Genomic DNA, 13,027 nt, shown 5'->3' on the forward strand with positions numbered 1-13,027 from the left:
AATATATAAATTAATATAATAATTAATATAATTATTATATTATTATATTAATTTATATTAATTATTTTTAATCTGTAAGCTTATCGAGAAGATTATTGACGAATTTGTAGCTTCTGCAAAAGCTACTTCTCAATTCCAATTGAGAATATTACAAAATTAATTATATAATAATATAATAATTAATATAATTATATTATTAATATAATTAATTTTGAAAATAATTCTCAATTGGAATTGAAATAAGATAATTTAAACAATATTATAAGATAATTTTAATTGATATTATTTTATATATTTTATTTTTTATTTTTTTCTCTTAGTCATAACAAGTTTTTTCTGCATATTAATTTTTTCAATTTTTTCTTATCAATATTAAAAGCTTTTAATGTCTTATAATATGTAAAAAAAATTGCAAAACAATCAAGTTAATATCAAGATATACCTTTCACAGAATATCTTTCAAATCTTTTAAATAAACTTTTTACAAAAATCTTAAAATAAATATATCTTTCTAATTAAAAATAATTAAATTTCTAATTAAATAAACGTACCTTTCTAATTAAAATTTATATAAATTATAATCTATTATAAACAATATAATTTAAAATTATTACATAATTTTTTCATAATTTTCTTCTATATTCCAACTCGATTTATGATTGCAGTAAATGGTGTGTTAATCACAAACATAGGCAGGTGCTTATTCCAGACACAGGATTTCCTTTGTCGACCAAAATGGCGGGCTAAAGAGCAAAATAATACGGGTTCATTTTTTTTATTTATTATATATATATATTTTATAAAAATGCAGGTGTCCAATATCCGGGATCATCGTCCGTCTCGATGAGGGTTTTAAAACTAATACAGGTCCTCTGAAAAATTTATTATTAATTTTATTAGAGAGTATCTAGCTTTTGGTTTCAAATATATGCATATACTTTATCTCTCAGCGCAGACTCATCCAAACCCAACACTTTAGCTAAACATTATTAACAATTTTTATTTAAATATTTATATTAAATTACATTTATATTAAATTACATTTATATTAAATTACATTTCATATTAAATAATTTTATATTAAATATTTATATAAATTGTAAAAATAAAAATTGAAAAGGATTCGTCAAAAATTACACGATTGAATGGCTTTTAGGAGCCCATACGATCATAACGTCTTGAAATGATGTTGATCAGAATAAGATATTGCCAGAATGTCTTTCTGTCAATACAATAACCGGAGCTGCATATTATGCAGTTGAAATGTGCAGCTTATTCCGCATGCGAACAGCCACCCAGAACTGACGCGAAAAGATATCGCCTAAAGTGGTCTCCGTAAAAGTTTCCATTAAAATGATAAGCCCTGAGTCGATCTCTTTCTATCCATTAGCCAGAAGTAACCTCCATCATGTCGTGCTTTACAGTTTCTATTTTGTCGTTCTCAGAAAAAAAATAGAAAAAGAGGAGAAATGAACGACAATTCAGGAGAGAAAGGGAGAGAGAAAGACGGGAAGATTTACCTTGAAAGGATTATGGAGCCACAGTAAATTAATCGGTCGTCTTTATCGTTCTCGGTTTTTAAGATGTATCGCGTTTCGAAATAAAGCATCTATTAAGAGGCGAGTGCAGCTCTGATAATCCTTCCACGTAAAAACACAAGGATATTATTTAGGCAAGAGAATAAACGATAAAAATCGGACGCCTATTAAAAATTGAATTTTTTTTAAAAATTGTCTTCTTACAGCAATTTTCAAATTTATCTCTCGACGCACCTCTCGCTTTGATCATGTACCGACTTTCACACAAAATAGATTCTTTTCTCCTGAAACATTCATTATACAACTTGTCGATTTTTGCTCGATCTCGATAATTATTCAGTGTGACTTGTATCATCTGAAATTTTACATGTTTACTACCGTTAACGTTTTGTTTGATTTATGCCAGAAGAATAAATTAACGAGTAATTTCACAAGTCTGCCCATGCTTTTAATTTTAATATAACTATAATGATAAAATAAATAAAATTAAAATAATTATTTATTTATAAATGTTTTTTTAATTTTCAAAAACTCTTACTTATCGTATTTTATTGTAAACAAGGTCGATAAGTAACAAAAGCGACGATTATTGATGAGATTTAATATTTTTTGCAGCTCTTGAAACCGTCGCTTAATACATTATTTCTAAGGAGAACGAAAGAATTTTTGATTGGCATCGTAATCGAATCTGTAAACGAACATATGCCAAGAGAGTGACAAGACTCTCGCTCATGTGGCTTAGCCTGTTATCGCCCCGAGCTCTTTATTTATATCCCCGGCATCGAGAATAATCGACGAGCGGCAAGAAATTTTATTCATTATGTCCTCTGGCGATGAAGCTGCTGCCCTGGCAGCGTTCTACTTCGCTCTTGCGTGCCAACCTAATCTTCGAATCTCGAAGAATTCTCGGGCCCTTCGATGCCGTATTCCGGCATCGATATTCATTTCCTCGGCTAACGATATTAATTATTGCGACATTTCTCCTTGGGTGGTTGTAAAGAATCTCGCTTTCTCTACCATCGCTTCTGCCAGGTTTCTCCACCTTCGCCGGGTCTTCCTCTGGCAGATTGCATCTTCAAGCGTGTCCGGGTAAAGAGTAAGTAAAGAGTAAGTAACGAGACGTGGGGCAGAAACGGAGATTATCTGGGCATGAGAGAGCGTCGTCCATCAAGGCGAAAGCGAGATATAGCGCGAACGTAATACCGTTTTCCCGTACGAGTTATCATCGTCGACGACGTATCTGTAAGGACCAGACGGGGACATCTGGGAGGCATGCCTTAATTGACCGTTCGGAATATCGACGAGATCCCAGAGACGGATTGAGACGTCAGATTTCCGAGGGACACTCGCATTTTTTGCCCGCCATGAAATATGACCGCTCAATATGCTCGATAGGATTTATTTATGTATGTACGACGAGGATTGCGTCGCTGGATCCACGCGTGTCTTTCCTACTAAAATTCCTTCCGACATTTTTTGGAAGCGTCTCGAATATTTCCAGTCATCTATTCGTCTTATTATTTTTGTTTGCGCTTGTTTAAGATTCTTTTTCAGCTCGGAGCTCATTTAAAATCTGACCGAAAACTTAGCAATTTATATTATTATTGTAAGAAGGACAGAGATAACTTTTCTGCGTGTCTCCTCCGAAATGCCCCGTCCATCTTTTATACTACATGTTTTCATTTTAAATATTTATCTTGCGTACTAACAAAAAAAAAATGACAAATTTTTATCTTACTCAAGAGTTTGTTACCACTAGTCTTACTGGCAAAAACCGCGGTGTTAAATCTATGATTGATTCATTCGGAATAATTGGTGAACACGTGGCGGTTGCGCAAGCACGCGGCTTTACGGCCGCGATTCAATTGAGGCAACATTCCAAGGAGAGATTGCACACGCGGTATAACGGATGAACCGATTTCTATTAATCATTTCCATCTGACGTCTCTCGCAATCTGCCTGGCGGCCACTTTGGAGCTCGTGCGACAAGCCCGAGGTGAGATCGGCCGGGTAACAGGTGGCCTCGCATTCGTTTCTCAACCAAAGTGAACACGTATCGTATCGTGATATAAATGCACCCTGTCGAAGGTCAATCAAGGGTTTTCGATGGGATGCGCGATGACGAGCGCGATGAAAATGGGCGTCCGAGGGGACTTGAATGCCGCACAAATGGAGCTGTCAATGTTTCTTCGTGAGCTGCGCATTGTATATCTGAATCAGAAAGGGGCTCGTGATGGCAATCTCCATCGATTGATGCGATGATGCGCGAAAACGCGTCGACGAGCAGCATTGTCTAGAATCTCATGTATAACGTAGTAGCGTCATTACCCAGAATGAGAATGGAATATCGGCGAGTCGCTCGATAACGAAGTATATATCTAATTTGTCCGGGATATTTCTGAAATAAAATGTATACGACGCACGTGATATGCATATTCTTGCGTGAATGATTACGTTGAATATATATTATAATTTTGAATATTTGTCAAATCATCGCAACGTATCAATCTATTTAGCATCCTACATAATTATGCAATTATAGTGCAATTTTTAAAATTGAAATATTATCATCTCAGGAATTTTTAATATTCAAATTTTGTATGTCGCATAATTTATTTTCTATATTTTATTTATATTTTGATGAGAGAGGAAAAGAGTATAAAATAAAAATTTATAAATAAAATATAAATATAAATATAAAAATATAAATATAAAATATAAATATAATAAAATACATAAAATATGAATATAAATAAGTAAAGAATAAAAATTAGAATAAAAATTTATAAATAAAATCATATATGTCAGATGGAAAAATATAGAGAACAAATCATCCACAATTAAATCTGAGATATCCTTATGGCTAATTTATAACATAATAAATATCAAATGGTGAAAACGAAAAGAAATTAATCGAAGATATAAAGTTCTTCCGCTACGACTGCTTGATCGATGGCACACATTGAATCAAGCATAAGCACCAACAGTTCTAGCAGAGAAATGTAGGTGGATGATGAGAATGAGATGCGTGTGGGTGACTTTTTTATTGATCGCACATCGAGAAGAATTTTATCGAGAATAAGGTTTGACACATGAAAATGGGCAATTGTTACGAAATACAAACAAGAAAAATAAATATATCTATTTGTATATGTGTGTAAATAAATTTATATCCTTGTCTTTCACAGAACGAATTTAATTTTCAGTTAGAATTTATATAAGAAAAATATATATGAGAGTCAAAGTTGCTGAATTAATATAAGAGATCAAATTTTTCATTCGAGCATTTCGTTTTATCAACTCGAGTCTTCTGCTGACGATATTTTTGCGTGTTGCAATTTTAATTGCTTTTTAATTGATGCATTAGTCGGCCGCTTGCAATTCGCGATTTAATATATGAGTGTAATACTTATTAAATAAAGAAATTTCTGTTGATGAAAATTCCCTCCAGCCATTGCATAATAATCAGAATGTGACTTCATTTTCCTCCATTTACGATCTGCGTAGAAAAACTATTGTAAAATTTAGATACAAGTAGAAAGATTTATTAAAACACTGATAAATTTTATCTTATTAAATTAAATTTGTTAATTTTATATTGATCTTTTTACTTTTGATCGATAAAAATAAAAACAGTCTTTAAAACATTCTTTTTTACTGTTTTATTTTTACGATTTATCAAGTTTTATTTACAATTTATCAATCTTAAAATATGATTTTGAACAAAAAATAGATTGAAAGAAAAATTATCTGATGAAATATCTAATTTGATGGATTTCCTGCCACACATTTAACATTTAATTTGACTACGAGAGTCATGGCATTCTGAGAGCGGGGTGAAATTATTAATCTATTTCGATACGAACGAGTAGAAATTTATCTTAAAATCACGCGTTTTCCCAAGATTTCGCTTGATCTTTCCCACAGTTGAAGAGTTAAGCCCGCGAGGCGCCCATCAAGCACTTCAAGCTACACGCACGACGTTAAAAGGGACAGGTAATTTAGCGCGCGTTACGAAAGGACGAGGCACTCGGCTATCGCGCGATGCTGGATCAGGGATGTTAAGCGATACCGGCCCGAGGTCAAGTTATCTGCGCGGAATCTGCGCCAGCCGCGGATCGGCCAGTTTATTGCAAGATTCGCCGAGAAGGAGAGTGATATAGGTGCGCGCCCACGTACGAACGTTATCGAACGAGCGATCATCGATCGAGGAAAGTGACGATGGCCTCTCGATGGCCTCAGCTCGAGATCAAGATACGGCTTCGAATCTCGTGCGAATTCTGAAAATTAGTATGTAAGGTGAACGATGTAATTTTGTGAACACTTCGCTCAACTTTTAAACCTGATCCGAAAATAAGTGCACATGTATCGCGAATCATCCTCAAGAGAACCGCCGAACTTTGGCCTGAGCTATTTATATCCAATTATTAAGATGAATAAATATATTAAAAAATATTAGTCAAACTTTGATTTGAAAAAGAATGAAAATATGATAAAATAATGAATAGAAAAATACATCTTTAATGCTTTTCGCTGTTAATTATTTCTTCTGCGAAAAAATTAAAGGAAATAAATTGACAAGTCATCAAAAATCTCGAGGGGGAACAGGAACAAGGAGAAAAAGGTGTGAATATCGTGAAATTTATGGATACTTTTCGCACCTATATTCGATGTACCGAGTTGTAGTTAAACTACGGTGACGTCTCTTGCTGTCTCACGTATTAACACTCCTCGAGGCGACAACCGCGTTGACTGACGTCTGCGGCTTCTTCCTCTTCAACGAGCGGAGACAGCGTTGGAGCAAGATGTACATCTCTCCCGAGGTGGTCGACGCCTGCCGCGAGATTCGCGCGAGATGAATCGATGCCGCCTCTCACAGCTCCTCGAGTCTTTGTCTCGATCAGCTGATGAATTTTGCTCACAATATATCTTCGCTCTCGTATATGTTTTTTCCTGAAAATATAGGATGTATGGCACAATTAAAAAAATTTATATTGCTAATTTTTAGAATTAATCACTGTAAACTAGACATTAATATCCAAATTTTTATTATAATAACGAGATATTTTAAATTAATCTAAAGTTCAGCAGTATTAATTTGTTGTATTATTTTGTTATTTTAAGATATGTAATTTATATAAATCTTATTATAATCACAAAATATGTAAAAAAGAAGTGAACAATAATTGAATTATCCATTCTATGAATTTATTAAAATATATAAATAGGATTTAATTTATTAAAATCTATCAATAAAATTTACTAAATAAAAAGAGAATTTAAATATTGTTGAAAAGCTTAGCTCAGTTCAATGAAATGCTTATTAGGTGCTTATTAGGTATTTGGTTTGAATAATTAGCAAAGCAATTGTATGTATACAAGCACGTTTATCGCGAAAACACAATGCATTATGCTATCCAGTCACTAACAAGTATCTTTCGATGAAGAAAACGTGTTTACCGCTATAAATTAAATTCCATTTTTCCGCGCAGAAAGTTTGTATACTGGATGAAGGAAATTTATCTTTCCAGATGACAGCAACATAGAGTTTTCTTTTGACTAAATAGCACATAAATCTTAGTTCCTAAAGTCGCATTGAATCCTGAATCAACGTTATCGCGTGCAATCTAGTTGAACAACGTAGTGAAAAGCATTAATTCTCTCCATCATAGTGATTTTTACGACACCCTATGGTATATTTGTAATTGTTATCTCCCACTTCATTTACGATATTTAAGATATTTGTGTAAATTGCATTAGTAGTACTAGTTTGAGATAAAATCTCTCTGCTATTGTATTTATATATTCAATGCTAATTCTGCTTGAAATAGTTTTTATTTTACAAGATTGCAGATACTTTAAAGTATTTGTTTAGATAAAGAATGCATATCATGAATTTCAAAATTTCAGTTCTCTACAATTAAAACAAAAATGCATTATTATTTCAGTTCACACATTGAAAGCTTTTAATAGAATTTTAATAGCTTTTAATAGCTTTTTAATAGAAATATAATATAAATATGTAAGCTTTATATATATATTTCTTTTTTCTTTCCTTATGTGTAATTTGCATTTTATTAATAGTCTCTATAAGATTAATTATATATTGCAGAAAAATATTTAAAAACTATATAAATAATAAAAATATTTAAAAAATTTTGAAGAAGTTGACGCAATCAATAGATGTTTTTATTAATAACCTCTATAAGATTAATTATATATTCCAGAAAAATATTTAAAAAATATTTAAAAAATATTTAAATAATAAAATATTTAAAAAATTTTTAAGAAATTGACTTTTTAGATGCAATTATGAAAGATTGGAGAAAAGAAAATTTAGAGAAAAATTCTGCTCGTCATTTTATAATATGATAATGAAGAAGTTAACGTTCGCGACGAGCACTGATCGAAAGTCGGTGTTCTGCATCCGGGAGGTAAACGTGAGAGTTCGCGTGCCCTCTCGGTGAACGCGTGGTCCAGCTCGCCGGCTGCTGAGGTGAGATGAGAGAAAGACAAAGAGGGACGCATAAGGAGCCGTTACGGATGATCGAGAGAAGGAGATAGAACGCAAAGAGAGACGCGGTAAATATAGAATGTATCGTCGGGAGAGAGAGAAACGAACAAAGCGCATTCCACACACTGTCATCTGTTCCTTGTCTTGCCGCCCTCGGTACTTCATTTCGATTCGTCATTATTTCCTCGCCTCACTTTGCGCTTTATTAACGCGCGACACGCGTCAAAAAAACGAGAACAATGTGTCCGACAATTTTCTCAAAACACTTTCGCATCGCGATTTAATGACATCGCCTCCTGACATGACCTGAAAAATCAACATGTGTCAATTATTACCATAAAATTGATAAATATCGGTTATTATCGTAGATAGATGTTGTTCAAACGTTGCAAAATTAAAAATATGTATTTCTTAAAATGTGAGATTGTGAAAAAAAATTTTCTGCAAAGTTATTTTATTGTTTTTAATGTGATACTCCTCTCTTAAGTCTTTTAAAATAGAAGATAATTTATATTAAAAGCTCATTAGGACTTATTTTAAGGAAATGTTTCTTAGAGATATTTTTCTAAATAAAATATATCTATAAAATAAGAGAATTTCAATGAGTTTTTATAATATAAATTTATTTTTGCATAACTCGTTATTCATTTCAACTATAATCCATCTCAGATGAGGTACGTGAGACAATTGTTACTACACTTAATCTTGTTAATAGAAGTAGATTATTAATTTTATATCTTTATTAACAAAATTATGTGCAAAAGCCTTCTTTTAATAACTAAAACGAATTTATAATTTATTTTATAGTCATATCATAAAAACGATAAAAATTAAAAATTAAAAAATAAAAAATAAATAAAAAATAAAAATTAAAAATCAAAGCTTATTAGAAATGAATCTCAAAAGATGCATTGTTTAGAATAATTCGTAATTTATTCAAACTCTTCCGTCGACTTTGCTAAAACCAAAAATAAAATAAATATCGCAGTAAAACGAATAATTTTAAAATTATGCACACCATTGCGATGAACGAGTTCTCAATTTTATCTCTCTCTCTCTTCCCTAGATTTATCTCCTGCAATTCAAGTCTGCATTATTCTTGATTCTTCGATTGTACGCCTATAGGCCAAAGTACATCAAAGAGAGTTGATTCGAACATAACGCAAGGCGAATGCGCGAGAAGATGGTCCGCAGGAGCAGGAGCAAGAGTCACGATCGAACGGAGTGACGTGAATAAAACGCCATCGCGCCGCCGACATAATGAAATCGAAAAATGAAGTTACACGAGCGGAGACGCGTACCGCATCGTAGCCTTCGGTCTGGCCGCGCCGCAGGGAGTGGAGGAGCTTAACCGCAGACTCGAAAGCAATAAACCATAAAGCTATTAATGTTACGCCACGGTTATAACGTATACGCCGGACTTATACAACCCCGACTTATACAACTCGGATGTACCCCTCTCGTCCTTCGCTCTCCCCCGCGTTGTAAGTTCATACACTGGAGGCTGGTCAGGGTTGTAACTGAACGATCGTGATGACAAAGCGATTCGTCTTGAATCTCGACGAAAGCTCGATACACTTTTATGCGGTCTTTCTGCTTCTCTCTCTTTCTTCAGCTACAAGTTGGGGTATTTTCAACGATCGGCCGATCATCTTGGACGAAACCATATTTCTGATTAATCAAGCAAATGAGAATATTATGAAGAAACTGGTGAAAGGATCATCTGCGATGGCACAAGATTATTGGGTTTGATCTATTCTAAGCTTGTTTTAAAGTCATCCACGTCGGAAAGGAATGGTGCTCACTTTGAGAAGGGAAAAATCAGAATACCTGCATATAAAGGGAGTGCAAATGTCCGCATAAATTTCTCACTTTGAGCCTCGCCATAAGGCTTCGCTGAAATGCGGAAACCGTTAGGCAGAGTTACGAGCAGATTGCTTCGTTCTTTTAATATCCTCTCGTGCCTCCATTCTATTCGTGAATTATGCTGCAAAGTGCTTCTTCGAAATAAATGGCAGACTCATATTTACATCGTGATTCGTTTTACTGCGGATCAGTGTCTGGATGTTCGTCTGGATGTTCGAGAGTATTATGAAGTTCATTTTCACGAAATGGAGTTCATTATTTCGCTTTTGCGACGGTGTCTGTTCCTACTGTCCTTTTCCAGTTTTCAAAATCCTATTTTTTTTCTTTCAATTTATTTTTTCCTATCTTTTCAATTTTTTCTCATTTATAATAGTTTATATTTATTTTTCGGAAAAGTAAAGAGTATTTATTTTTACGCGTGTGAGTGTACTTTTTAATTTTAATTATTTATTAATATTTTTTATGTTAATATCGATTTTATTTATTTTATTATTTTATTATTTATCTTATAATTTATTACATCAATTTATCATTTATTTTTTATCGTTTATCATATCAATTTTACTTATTTTATTAATTTTATTTCATTATTTTTATTTTCTTCTATATTATTTAATAATACTCTTCTGTATTTCATATTGTCATTCATTTATTTATTATTTTATATTGTTCTTATCAGAGGATGATTGACTCCAAATAATAAATCCTCTCTCTCTTTTTCTTTCCTCGTAATTTTAATATTTTTCTCTCTCTCTTATCCATTCTCTGAAATTTCATTCTCACCTTGAATTCATTTTTTCTCTTTTCGAACAAGCTCGAGTCGATAGTTATTTCGCGCGTTTACGATACCTGGGTTTTATTTCGTCGGGCATTTAGCCGAAGGCTCTCTCTTACAGGAGGATCGAGAGAGAAAGAGAAAGAGAGAGAGAGAGAGAGGCAGGCAAAGAGAAGCCTTAAAACCCAGAAACGATTTTGATGGTGAGGGTTGCGCGAGCTCGACGGTATCGATGTTTACGAGCTCAAATAAACGGCACCGCCGTCGCCGCCACCGCCGCCATCAGCATGTGGTTATTTCATATTACTTTAGGCCTTTAATGGAGGAGAAGGAGGCATTTTAAAGCGCATAAAAATCGATGCTCTCCTCCTAGAAGGTGGTCGGTGGACCACGCATGGCTCAGCGCGTCGTGCTGCTTTCACAAAAGAAACCTCATCGCATCTCACCGCGGGATTTCAGCGTCCTGCCAGCTCGCTCGCTTCTTCATGTCCCAAGTCCTCCACGCCTCTTATATTTCGCGGTTTTTGTCAGATTTATCGTTCACGCATTTAAAGCTACATTTGAGACTGTAAACCTCCAGGCTGCCATTCTCTTTTCGTTGTACAAATGTTAGGCATAAATATTACCTTTTTACAACACCCGGGGAGAGACTTCTGTACATAATCTTATACGAGAGTTTCTTTAAATTAAATGAGTTAAATTCGCATGTTCCTCTTTTCTTCATTTTTCTTTTTTTTTTTTTTAAATAATTGGCCACTTCGGCTAAATTCATTCCCCTTCGATTGCGAAAGATAATCATCCCGTGGCGAATTAATGCCTCAATTATAAGCATTATAATTTTCCTGCATTATTTTCGAATTATGATAATTGCTCGTGATATGAATTTAGCGAAATTTTATATTTCTCGTGCAAACTTTGCAGGTAATAATGAAGAGGGCAATATTCGCACCACGCGCGTAATCAATATATCGCCGCTATTGTTTTCGGCTACGATGAGAGCGTCGTAAATTTGGCAGAATGTTAATTCTACGCGCGTCTCTGGCCGGGCAATTTTCGCAGCCCTGCCGTCGGGGATAATCACCACGTTTCTGTCGGGATGTATCCCTGGTCCCGACCATCTAATGATGAATTTCGTGTCTCGCGCGCGCGCGCGCGCGAGAGAGAGAGAGAGAGAGAGAGAGAGAGAGAGAGAGAGAGCCTCGAAGGTTGGAAAACGAAAACGAGGAAGGTGTCGGCCCGTCGACCTTAACACTTCTCAGTGAACCTCTATCCTGTCTAACATCTATCCGTTCCCATCTTGCTCGTAGTATTCCCTTTTATCGAAAGGTCCTTGCAGCGAGCATAAGTTTCTCTTGACTTGTCAGTTCGAATCGTCATTTTCTTCGGTCTAGATCGCAATTCATTTGTCGGTCGGTGCATTTTATCGATTGCTAGCCAGCTATAAAAATTTTACTATCTGTAGAAATGTCAAGGACTTGCGTAGAGAGAGATTATCCCTTTTAACAACGATATTTAGATAATATATAAACAGTAAAGTTAATAAGAATATGAACTAAAACTTATTTTAGGTTGCTTGTGATGATTTATTACTTTGTGGTTTCAATTATGTTCGAGAGAAAATCGAGATAATTAAAGTTCTATATTTTACGAGTTTAGAAAAAAAAGTATATTAATTTTAACTCCATATTTTTTCTATTTATGCTACAAGTAAAAATGCAATCTTGGAAGCTATAAAAATTGGATTATTAATGAAGATTGATTTTTTGAAGTGAGAAATCGGTTTGTTCGTGATACAAACGTAAAAAATAAACGTAGAAAATGTTTAGAAAGAGGAAAAAATATATCTTTAAACAATTCTGAGAACTATTCATTATTCTTATTCTCGTAGAACTTCTATGATACGATTGTTTTCCTCAAGAAAGAGCAAAGTACAACTGCATGGAATGCAAAATAATACTAAATGATGAGAATAAAGCAGAAAATTTTTTGTATCTAAGTAAATGATTTAATGTCGATGAGCGATAATATGCGATGAAAAAAGATACTTAGAAAGGAAGCTGTTTGCGCTTCTATTTAATAAAAGTCACTATTTGATTGGCTTTCCATTAAAGAGGAAAATTCTTTATCAAGTCATAAAGTCCTTAATTTTAAATTCTTCCTTGTTTTCTATTCCTCTGCAAAGAATCATCAAACATTTCATAGATATTTCAATAAAAAATTCAATTCAAGAAATCTGATCGATGTTTAATTTAATGTTCATCATCGATCTCGAGGATGGATAAATTTTCCGAGAAAATTTTAAATAAATAAATTTTCCAAGAATATTTTAACTAA

The 13,027-nt window shown here is 33.7% G+C and overlaps 1 protein-coding gene across 3 annotated transcripts in view; it reads left to right on the forward strand.

Annotated features, from left to right (window-relative positions):
* LOC105257833 (epidermal growth factor receptor) overlaps positions 1-13,027 on the forward strand; it is a 157,584-nt gene that overhangs the window by 133,079 nt on the left and 11,478 nt on the right. The gene's annotated exons all lie outside the window — the stretch shown is intronic.

The sequence above is a fragment of the Camponotus floridanus genome, unplaced genomic scaffold (genome assembly GCF_003227725.1).
Source record: "Camponotus floridanus strain SB8 unplaced genomic scaffold, Cflo_v7.5 scaffold17, whole genome shotgun sequence".
Taxonomy (NCBI): domain Eukaryota; kingdom Metazoa; phylum Arthropoda; class Insecta; order Hymenoptera; family Formicidae; genus Camponotus; species Camponotus floridanus.